This window comes from Pseudonaja textilis, chromosome Z (genome assembly GCF_049901715.1).
Source record: "Pseudonaja textilis isolate UNSWEBS1 chromosome Z, rPseTex1.2, whole genome shotgun sequence".
NCBI classification, from domain to species: domain Eukaryota; kingdom Metazoa; phylum Chordata; class Lepidosauria; order Squamata; family Elapidae; genus Pseudonaja; species Pseudonaja textilis.
The window spans coordinates 28,236,953-28,249,318 of NC_142008.1; the positions used below are offsets into that span (position 1 = coordinate 28,236,953).

The 12,366-nt window shown below is 39.5% G+C and overlaps 1 protein-coding gene across 1 annotated transcript in view; it reads left to right on the forward strand.

Annotated features, from left to right (window-relative positions):
• Positions 1-12,366, forward strand: part of LOC113440049 (putative acyl-CoA dehydrogenase 6) — a 65,882-nt gene that overhangs the window by 29,019 nt on the left and 24,497 nt on the right. The window lies entirely within an intron of this gene.

Genomic DNA, 12,366 nt, shown 5'->3' on the forward strand with positions numbered 1-12,366 from the left:
GTAAGGAATAGCCATACACTGCGAGAGTGGCTCAGAGTATTATATACATTTTACACTGATAGAAACAAAGTTTATCCAATCAGAGACAAAGGTTCATTATTAATGTGGGCAATGTCTTGCCCATGCCCTCCCCTACCTTATCCATGGAGCGTTCTTTGTCCGTGCTGTCTCCATACTTTGTTATTGTACACAATATCCCTTGTCGTTGCGTGTTTGTCTTCCTAGGCAGCCCCCTCCCCTTATCTATGGAGCAGGATGTTCCTGGGAATTGTCTCCAAGGATGTGTCTAGCTCTGAAGCAAATTGCAGAGACGAGAAACCAGATAGAAAAGGATACACTTCTCTTCCAGAATGAATTCCTAACAAATGATTCCCATCCTTAGCAAAATACCATGTTTCTCATAAAATAAGGCCAGGCATTATTATTTTTTTGAGCCCCGAAAAAACGGCTAGGCCGTCTTTTCAGGGGTGACTTAATTTTCCCCCTTGCATCCTCATCTCTGCCCTGCGGGCACCTCGCCACCAGCCGCTCCTAACGGGTGATCATGGCGAAGCACAGAAGCGGCAGCTCCAAATGCAGAAGCGGCAGCTCCAAATGTGGCAGCAGCTCCAAATGTGGCAGCAGCTCCAAATGCAGAAGCGGCAGCTCCAAACGGCAGCGGTGCTCCAAATGTAGAAGTGGCAGCTCCAAACGTGGTGGTGGTATGGGCAGAAGGGAAACCAACAGCGGCAAGCACTGAAGGTCTTGGGTCTGCAGCAAATGTGCTTGGCAGGAGTAGGGAGCTCTCTACACTCTGCCATGATCGCCCATTAGGAGCAGCTGGTGGCGAGGAATTGCTGCCCGCGGGGCGCTCCTAACGGCAAGTCCCCCCGCCCTTCCCCCTTATTTTGCATGTTTTAAAATAGGCCTAAATTTGAGGGGTGGGGCTTAATTTGATTTTATGCCAATAAAACATGCTGGGCCTTCCTATTGGTGGAGGCCGTATTGTTGGAGAAACACAGTAGGACAAGAACCCTCTTTAACAGATGCAAAGAGCAAAGGTTAGATTAATTCATGTCAAATGTCCTTTCCTATTAATTTCCATAATCTTTGAAAAAGACAACAGAAGTGAAACAGTTTGAAATCTAGCTCTGCGCAGCAGTGATTTTTTAAAAGACAAGTCTACAGACTAATTTCATTATTCCACATTTGATCTAAGGATTGAAGTGTAACAAAGTTGTAATTTTGGAAGTGGTGCTTCTATGGGTGTTTGTTATTTACTTACTTACTTGTATGTTTACTTACTTACTTACTTACTTACTTACTTACTTACTTACTTACGTTGCAATAAACTGCTGTAGTGTCAATTGAGAAGAAGTAGCATTCTATCCAAGGGTGAGATTCTACTGGTTCGGACTGGTTCTATCGAACCAGTTGGAACGATTATTGGCAGTTTGGAGAACTGGCAAATCATGCCCCTGGCTGGGCCCTCCCCTCTCCACCCATCCCTCCCCTTCCAGTCAGTCCTTATTACACACACGCGATATCGGCACATACCTGACATCGCTGACTGCATTCTCCCCTGCCCAGTCACTCCTTAAGGTATTTATTTTTTCCCTCCCGACAATCAGCTGTTCTGACGATCATCTTTTCTGGGTTCCCCTTCGCTGTCTTACTGCTTCGGAAAGAAGGCTTCCCTGAGGCCAGGAGACAATAAGTGCTGCACATCCCCCTGTGCTCCATTTTTGGCCTCAGGGAAGCCTCCTGGGAGCAAAAATCCCCCCCACTCCAGGAGGCTTCCCCAAGGCCCAGGAAGGCAAAAAAAAAAAAAAAGGACCGTGGGGGGGGGGGATGTGAGAAGAAGAAGAAGAAGAAGAAGAAGAACAACAACAACAACCCACCCAGTCAAATGGCCACGCCCACCTAGCCATGCCCACAGAACCGGTAGTAAAAATATTTGCATCCCACTCTAGTCCTATCTTAGGACAAGCAGACACAACCACACACAGAGACAGAGATGGTTGCAAACTTTACCAATAAGTTAGTGACATAAATGAACAAGTGGCAAAAGAGACCTGACTACAAACAAATCGCCTAAAGTTGAGCAAACTGTTGTTTTTTTTAAAGAGCTCCTATCAAAAACCTGGGAAGAAAATACCTACCATCCATGTACTAAAATGGAAAACACTGGAAATTTGTTTATAATAAGCATTTTTGGGAAACAGTAAAGATATAAGGAGAGATGTACTTCATCAGATGAAAAGCTTATTATGTAGCTGAACATTCTGTGTCCAGCAAGGTTATGATAATCCACAAATAAATCATGAGTGCAGTGATCCTTTACCAATAATGTATTCTATGAAAGATCATCTGAGAACCTATGCACTTTTCTACTTTGGAATAAAGACATGATTCAGTGAAAGAACAGATGCTGTGCATTCAAAAGCTCTCAGTTCCATCTTTAGCATTTCCAGGTAGGATACTCAGATATTCATGCCTAGTAGTTGACACTGCTTCATTGCACAGGTTAATGAGCTTCTAACAGATTTGAACCTTTTTTATTATTATGTTTGGTCTGCTTGGTAAAAGTGGTACTTTAAAAACTGTACTTATAAACCAATGGATTGCTGGGATGTTCCAAATTTAGCTGCTCTGCTCTGTAATATTTTTCCATGGAAATGTAGCTATGGGCCATTTTTTCTGGTATTGGTTTTACTGTTTATTACATACATACGTACATACATATGTATGTACATATGTATGTATGGTATTCAGCTTTGTTCGGGTATTTTCCCACATCATTGTAGTTGTGCTTTTAAAGTTGTAGCAACGTTTCGGCAGAATCTCATCTGCCATCATCAGGCTTCTGTATTGTGTCCATCTCTGTGTCAACAGACAGACACAATACAGAACGATGATGGCAGATGATGCCTCAAAGCTTGCTACAACAAAAGCACAACTACAATGATGAGAAATACGAACTGAGCACAACAAAGCTGAATGCCATATATATATATATAGCATTCAGCTTTGTATATATATGTTTTCAAGGTTACTGTTGCATTTTATGACCATTATCACTCTGTGATAGAAATTCCAGTCCCATGGTAACTTTAGGACTATTTGAGAGGGAGGGAGGACGGGAGGGAGAGAGGGAGGAATTAAGTAAGTAAAGTAAGTAAGTTTTGTCTAAACTATGTAAGAAGTTGAATATGACAAAAATGTTCCATTTGCCAACTCCTGTAGGACAGCCCCTTAGCTAAATTAACTATACTTTGATATAGCTTATATGTGAATCAAACGGTTTCCTATTCAATAATACTAATTTTTCTTTCTATTTTTGTTTTATGATTTTGGACACTATTTAGACTCATGTTTGAATTGGGTAGCTATATAAATAAATAATTTCTAAATATATAAATAATAGCCAAAAGTGCCAGTATTTTATTCACCATTAGATTTTTTTAACCCAAGTGTGGCCATAGTAGCCTTTGTTGAGGTAATTCCCCGTTAGGAGAATGAGCGCATACAGGGAGATGTATTTGAGAGTAGTGTTTGAATAATACACATACAGCACACAGATACACTGTACAGTAAATGTAGGGTTTTATTTTCAATAAAGGTTTAAGCAAAGTTCAAAATAGGCAGTGCAAAGTCATTCACATGTTAAATCAGTCAGTTTTCAATCCAGGGATAATCCAAAAACAAATTCCAGTGTCAAAAACAGTTCAGTATCAGACTTCCATCAAATCCATGAATATCAGTCAATTAGAAGAAATGGAGGAAGGGCAATACTTTCCAACAAAAGGAAACAGAGATTCACTCAGAGATTCACTCAGAAGAGACTCAGACTAAAACAACCCAGGTTTCTGGCTCCATTTTATGGCTGTTTGAGAAACCACACCCAATTGCATGCTCTTGCATTCCCTTAAAGAGTATTAAAATGTCTATCCTAGTTTATATATTTCTAACCCAAATAGCTGTTAGATGACTTATATTCCTAACACTCTCCCCTTTCGGGAAGACAATATATACAACCTTACATTCTAAGTCCATAATCTTCACAGAAAGCTTTATGTTTTATAGAGCCTTGGGCCTTTGTAAAATGATCTGCTATATTGTTTTCTGACATACAGTATTCTAGCTTAATCATTTTACTTTGCACACATTGTCTCACATTTAAATATCTTAAATCTGTGTGTTTCGTTCTTGTCTTAACAGCAATATTTGAAGCCATCTGTATTGCTGATTGGTTGTCTTCATAAACAACAATAGAATCTGTTACATCAATTCCCATATCAATCATTAATTGTTTATACAAAACTAAATCTGTACATAGTAAAGACAAACATGAGAATTCAGCCTCCATTGTTGACAAACTTAGATGTTTCTGTCTAATAGGCCTCCATCCAATCAACGCTTTTCCCAATAATACTACAATTCCCGATGTAGATTTTTGTGTGTTTATGTCTGTAGCAAAACTTGCATCAGCATATGCAGTCAAATTCAGTTCATCTTTTGGCTCCAAATACAATGCATAATGCATTGTCTGTTTCAGATATCTTAACACATGTTTAGCAGCTTGCCAGTGCCTTTTAGTTGGCTCAGCATTAAATCTCGCTAATTGTTTAACACTGTATGAAATATCTGGCCTTGACCATTTACTGAGATAAGATAAACTACCAATCAAGGACTGATAAATGTTCTTATCAAAAACAGGACTTTGAACATCACTATAGCTAAACTCCTGGCTCATTGGTGCTTTAGCCGGCTTACAAAGTTCCATTTTATAACTTTTTAGTAATTGGTTAATTTTATCTGCCCATGAGATCTTGTATCCTCCCTTGGTTCTATCTATCTTTAAACCAAGATATTGTTTGATTTCTCCTAACTGTTTTATGTTAAATTTCCTCTCTAACTGTGAGATTATTTTAGTAGCTTCTTGTTCAATTTTGGTGATTAATGCTATGTCATCAGTAAATAATAGCAATAATTAAATTACACCATTATTTTCTCTTTTAAAAAAACATGGATCAGCCATGCCAGCTACAAAACCTATTTAGTTACTTCTTTAACTATACATTGGTTCCACTCATATCCTGATTGCTTTAAGCTATAAGACTCTTTTTCAATCTCCAGCAATCAGTTGTATTATCCTTTTTGATACCTAAAGGTTTCTTTAAATATATAGTGTGTTGCAATGGTGCAGGCAGATAAGCCGTCTCTACATCTAAATGATTTACAATGTATTTCTCCTTAGCTGCCCACACTAATGCTGCCCTTAATGTAGTAGCCTTCAGACTAGGTGCAAACACCTCATCATAGTCATTTGCTGTCTGATTGAACCCTTGTGCTACTAACCTGGCTTTATGAGTAACAGTCCCATCTACACCTGTCTTTAGCTTATATATCCATTTACATCCTATGGCATGTTTACCTGGTAGTAACTAAACATTTTTATATACCTCCAACTTTTTTAATGATTCCAGTTCCTTACCCATTGCTTTCTGCCAAGCAGACTGATCCTTAGCAGGATACAGTTTCAGTTCATTATAATTACTTGGGACTGTATTCACTTGGCATACAACACTAGCCTGATATCTATCAGGTGGTCATGTTACTTGGGTTGAACGTCTTGGTAATACAGGGCTTACTGGTGGACTTTCTTGTGCCACCTGCTCCTGTTCTTCTACTTCCTCCTGTGCCTGTTCTACTACTTCCTCCTGTTCTTCCTCTTTAATGGCTATTTGTTGTTTACTGATATCATCTTTAGGGACTATTTGGGTGTCAATAATAATATCATTGCTGGATTCCTGTTCCAGTTTATCCCACCCAATGTGCTCAAGAAATGTTGCATTAGCACTACAATAAACATGAGCTGTGCCTTGATTCCAGAATCTAAATGATCTATGGTTGGCCTCATAACCCACAAAAAATAACTTCTTAGCTCTATGTTGCCCTTTCAGTCTTACTTGTGAGGGAATATGCACCCATGCTGGAGCTCCAAATGAGTGTAGGTAACTTAAATTTGGCTTTCTGCCATGCCAACAAGTGAATGGCAATTCTCCAGGTGTTGTATTAACTACATTGTTTAGAACATGGTTACTACACATTATGGCCTCACCCCACAGTGTTTCAGGTAAACCTGAGTCAGATAACATAGTGCAAGCCATGGCTTGTAATGTTTGCCCTCTTCGTTCTACAGACAAGTTATGTTGTGGTCTGTAAGGTGCAGAACATTTATGCTCGACACCAGCCAATTTCAACATAGTTTGGAATCTCTTGTTAAGAAACTCAGTCCCATTATCAGTTACTAATGTAATTACTTTACTTTTCATTTTTCTTTCTGCAAACCTTAGCCAGTTAAAGAAATGTTGGAATGTTTCTGTTTTGTTTTTCATAAGATAGCAGAAACCGTATTGTGAGTCCATAATACTCAAAATATAACAGGCACCTCCTAAACTTGGTTTCTTAGGACCAATTATGTCAGCAAACACAACCTCTAAAGGTTCTTTGGTCTTAAACCCATTTAGTCTGTTTGCAGGAGTAACCTTGCTCTTCTCCTGGCTACAAGCATTACAATTTAAATACTTGCTACAGGGTTTCAATTTTACTCCCTCTGACAATTCAACAGTTTGTTTGAGCATTTTGAAATTAATGTGTTCTAGACGTTTATGCAGTAAATGTATATATTCATCATGTGGCTTAACATTGTTATAAACTGAGTTAGCCATCTTCAACTGGTCATCATGTATCACATATAAATCATCCTTTAAATTAGCAGTAACACTTTTACCCTCTTTCTCTAGTATACATTTATCTCCCCAAAAGGTTACTACATAACCAATATTAACCAAAGCCCTTACTGATAGCAAATTAAATTTCAGTTTAGGTACATATAACATAGTTAAATGTTCGTTTATACAAGAACAATATGCAGTACCTTCACCTGATGCATTAAATCTTCCATCCATTTGCCAATGATACATGTTGCTTACTCATGGACATCTTTACAAACCTCTTTCTATCTTTAGAAATGCATTGTGATGCTCCCCTATCAACAACTCACAAATCATGGTTTACAGTTTAATTGCTAACATTCTTCTTAGTCTTCTGGTGTTTACTAGCATTCTGTTGTTTTCCCTTCTTACAGAATCTAGCTATATGTCCCCTAGCCCCACAAGAGAAACATTTCCTAACAGTATAGGCAGTTGGAGACAAATTATCTTCTTGTGGTTGTTCCTTCCTCAGTTGGTCCCTATCCAGCGTCTTCTTGCTTCTTCCAGCAACCTTCCGGTTATGTCAGTCAATGTCAGTTTATCTCTGGGCAGGACTTCTAGTGAAGATACATAATCATCATAACTTTCATCCAATGAGGAAAGAATGATGTAAACTTGATGCAGCTCTGAAAATATCAGTTCCTTTTCATGTAGCTCTTGAAAAGTTCTTCTCATGAAGTTTAAGTTTAAATGAGCTAACATATCTCCACCTTTCAGAAGACATGCTCTAAACAGTTTACGTGTAAGATGTATGTGTGCACCTACACTGTCACGAACATAAATCCTCTTCCAACAAAAGGAAATAGAGATTCACTCTCTTCTGAGACTCAGACTAAAACAACCCAGGTTTCTGGCTCCATCTTATGGCTGTTTAAGAAACCACACCCAATTGCATGCTCTTGCATTCCCTTAAAGAGACAGTATTAAAATGTCTATCCTGGTTTATATATTTCTAACCCAAATACCTGTTAGGTGACTTATATTCCTAACAGCCTTTAATATTCTAACCATGCCAATCTGTGAGCTAAAGAGATTTGGCTGATTTATTATGTGCCATCAAGTCGATGCCCAGTAATTTGTGCTTAGAATGGGAACTCTGGATTGATTTGTTCTATGATTTATTTGTTTGTTTTCTTGGCTGTCCATGATGTTTCTCAAGGCATCTTCTTCAACACTAAAGTTCAAGTGCATCAATACTCATTCTAATAGTCTTCAAATTCTGACAGGACCAAGCCCAAAGAGCACAGTAAGATCCAAATGAACCTAGATCTTTATATTTGATTACACTTAATAGACAAAATCTTACCAGACTAAAGCTATAACTTCCTTATGTAATAGATATATCCTGGGAGATAACCTCTCAGTGACTCTGGGCAGCTTACATGGATACAAATACAATATAAGAACAACAAAAATCAAATTCCCCCTACCCCCATGGTGACTTAAGCTTCCAATAGCTGTTTCATGCAAACTGTGTCATTAAGCATACACACAGTTTGCAACTCAAAGTTGCACACACAAAAGACTGTACACCATTTTAGTTACAGAATCAAATACAGAAATTTGATCTCCAAGTCTAAATAAGTTGAAATCACTTCTTATTTCTCAACGTAGTATTAAGTGGAGTTTTCATCATACTGTTTACTCAGGCCTTGTACAGGTAGTCTTCAACTTATGACCACAATTAGGGCTGGATTTTGGTTGCTAAGCTGTGTGGTTGTAAAGTGAGTTATGTATTGCTTAGCAACCCCAGCAATCCCTGTTTCTGTCATTAAGTGAATTTTGTTGGTCGTTGCCGAGGACCCACTGCAGCCGAATCTAGGCTTAATCTGTCACCACCCTCAACCTCAATAGGGTAAGGCAGTTGGGTAAGGCCTCCTGCTTTCCCACCCATCTATCCTCCCTCCATTCCCCAGGAGTTGTTTGCAAAGGGATGTTTTGGTGTGTTCTCAGTCAGGGCTGTCTTAACACATGGGCCTGATGGTCACTTGCCTGTGGGCCCCACAAGCATAGGGGCCCCACACTAATCTGTGTATGTTAACTCTCCAATGCATCTTGTATCATATAAATACAGCAATATATTTATTACATTTTACTGCATTTTTTAAATTAATCAGTGTTATTTTATTAAAAATTTTGTTGGAAGTGCCAATAAAATAAATATATGTTTAATTAGATAAACCATTTACATTTTTATTCCTGTGAATAGTTATCATAGGGGCCCCAGTACACTGCTTTGCCTGGGGTCCATAATGCTGTTAAGACAGCCCTGTTCTCAGTTGTTTACCGTATTTCCCCATGTATAAGCCACCCCTTTTTTCCAAAATTTTCAAGCCCAAAAAGTAGGGGGGTGGCATATACAAAGCAGGTACACTTTTTATACATGAAAAATGCATAAAATAATAAAGTAGGAATGAACTGGTTTTCCAGCAGTATGCTATACTTTTTTGTAAAAATTGTAAGTGATGATCGGCCTGAATCGGCCTGAATGCTTCGTTCCTACCGTACTCTCGTTCCGATGCGTAGATTGCAAGCGTCGCCCGCACCGCTTTCGACGTCATGACCGAAGTTGTAGATCTAGACGTCGCGGACGACTTTCATCTGAAGCTTTTTCATCTGTCGCCACCCGTACGGACGCCGCCCGGGCTTGGCGGTGACCGTCCAGTTGACCTGCCGGCGATCGCGGGGCAGACGGTGTTGCAGCACCGTCGTTTTTTTTCGTGCGACTTGCAAGATTGTACACAGTATTCATTACTGTGTTATTTTGAAATTCTAAAATGGCTGAAAAATGAAGAGACAAGCCTACACTGCAAGCTTTAAGTTAAAAGTCATTAAGTTTGCCAAAGAATTTGGTAATCATGCAGCTGAGCGGGAATTTGGACCTCCACCAGATCGGAGGGCAATCATCAGATGGAGAAATCAGGAAGAGAAACTTCGAAAAATGCCAAGGATGCAAAAGGCATGTCGTGGAAAGTCTGCCAAGTGGCCACATTTGGAGAAGGAATTGAAGACATGGATAGTTGAGCAACGTCAACATGGTGTAGTTATTACAACCAAGATGATTTTGCAAGAAGCCAAAAGAATAGCAAGAGAAAAAGAAGTTGAAAACTTTACTGGTTCAGCAAAGTGGTGTTATCGCTTCATGAAGAGAGAGAAGCTGTCAATGAGGACTCGCACCAGACTTGCTCAAAGAATGCCTGAAGATTATGAAGCAAAAATAGTGGAGTTTCATAAGTTCATCATCAACCTTAGAAAGCACTGGAATTACGATGTTTCTCAAATTTATAATATGGATGAAACTCCAGTCACATTTGACTGTCCGAGCAACAGAACAGTCGATCTGAAAGGTGCCAAGACAGTTTCCATAAAGACAACTGGAAATGAGAAGAACAGATACACTGTCGCCTTGGGTTGTGCTGCTGATGGAACCAAGCTAAATCCAATGTTGATTTTTAAGAGGAAGACTTTCCCTAAAGAAAAAATTCACAACGGAATACTTCTTCACATGCATGAGAAAGGCTGGATGGATACTGATGGTATGCAAATTTGGTTCAAGAAGATATTTGGATGCCGACCAGGAGCTCTGCTTAAGAAACCGCTTTGCTTGTCTTCGATTCCTTCAGGGACACTTGACTGAGGATGTTAAGAAGATTGCCGAGACTATGAAACCCAACTTGCGGTTATTCCAGGTGGCCTGACTTGTCAGCTTCAGCCCCTTGATGTTTCCATTAATAAAGCTTTTAAGGTGGCACTACGAGAAGAATGGAACCACTACATGACGACGACAGCAGGAGACAATCTTACCAAAACTGGTCGACTGAAGAAACCATCAATTGGAGAAGTTTCGAAGTGGGTAAAGAAGGCTTGGGACAGTGTGAAGATCGAGATCATTGTCAAAGCCTTTAAAAATGTGGAATATCTAATTCTCTTGATGGTTCAGAAGATCATTTGATATATGAAGATGACGATGAAGATGACACAGAGGAAGAAGAAATGTTAGCTAAATTAGATGCCAATAATATTGAAGAAGACGTGGAATGTGATGGAGCAGATAGTGATGATGAGTGTATGAGTGATTATTATGAATCTTGAATTTTGTTTCTTTGTAAATTTTCTTTCTTCATAACTTGTTTCTCTAATAAAATATTTTTTTCAAAACTTCACAGTCCAAAAATTGGGGGGGTGGCTTATACAAAGGGGGTGCTTATACATGGGGAAATACGGTATTTTCCCTTGTTTGTTTTCTTTTTTGCAACACGTAGGCAGTCTGAGCCCACAAGTATGGGGCACTGCGACTCAGGGGCTACTTTTTCCCTTCCTTCCTTCCTTCCTTCCTTCCTTCCTTCCTTCCTTCCTTCCTTCCTTCCTTTCTTTCTTTCTTTCTTTCTTTTCTTCCTCCCTCCCTCCCTCTCGCCTGCCCGCCTGCCTTAGACCAGCAGCCAAGCTAGACCTGCCCTGTCAGCAGGGAGTAAGAGGACAGGAAGACCCTCTGAAGAAGCAGAGCACAGGAGGTCAAAAGGACATAGATGGGAAGGAGGAGATATCTTGGAGTTGCAGCATCCCTGTGGTTATAAGTCTATGTGGGCTGCCAAGCACCTAAATTTTGATCACATGACTTGCAGGAATGCTACAACAGCAAACCTTTGTTTAACACCATTATGACTTTGAATGGTCACTGAACAAATAGTCATAAATCAAGGACTACCTGTATCAATGAAGTCTACCTGTTCATTTCTCAAAACAATGCTGGTTGTCTATCCTGTCTTAACCAGTTTTTTTAAAATTAAAGAACAATATAATTAAGAATTAGTTTTAAGGTTAAATGGTGTTGGTGGTAGAAACTAAAACAAACAAACAAAACAACAACCCAGAAACAAAAACAGAGCATTTGAAAAAAGGCACTTCCGGGTTAAGCCCTCCTCACTGACGTACCAGGGATCGTGACTGTCTGCAGCTTTGGTCCGTGCTTTTTCGTTGGAGAGCCCCAGTCATTGTGATTAGGGACTGATGCTGCCTTGGAGGGGCAGTGGAGTAAGGGAAAGCTGCCAGCTAGGTCAAGGGAAGCCGCATCTCCCCCCCCTGGACTTAGCAATCCCCCCATAAAGATGACCGAGCGGCCACCCTGAAGAGGAGGACTTAGCTGGATTAAGATTTGTGCAGGAGTGAAGAAAGAGGTGGACATCGTAAGAATCAGAACAATTTGGCACAACAACTAAATAAAAGGTACCCCGGAATTGATGTTATAAGAATCTTTAAGAAAGAAAAAGAAAGTGGCAGAATTATAAAGGGAAGGGGGAAAAAAAGAGAAAATAATTTTGACAGCTGAATTGGGCTTTGAACTGGGAAAGGAAGAATCTGGAACAATATATTTGAATAAGTTGAATTAAAATATATTGGCAACAAACAGGCATAAATTAAAGCTGGACTTAAGAGTATTAAAAAGAGGAGGAAAATATACAAATTGGAAACTTGATTGTTTTGCAATATTGAGCTCAGAAAGCCCTGAACAATAAAACGGGGTGCTGGGTGGTGGTGGTGCGGAGTGCGGACTTTGTATAATGGAGAGTGTCATCTTGTGGCAAAAATTTAAACTGAAAAAGAAAAAAAA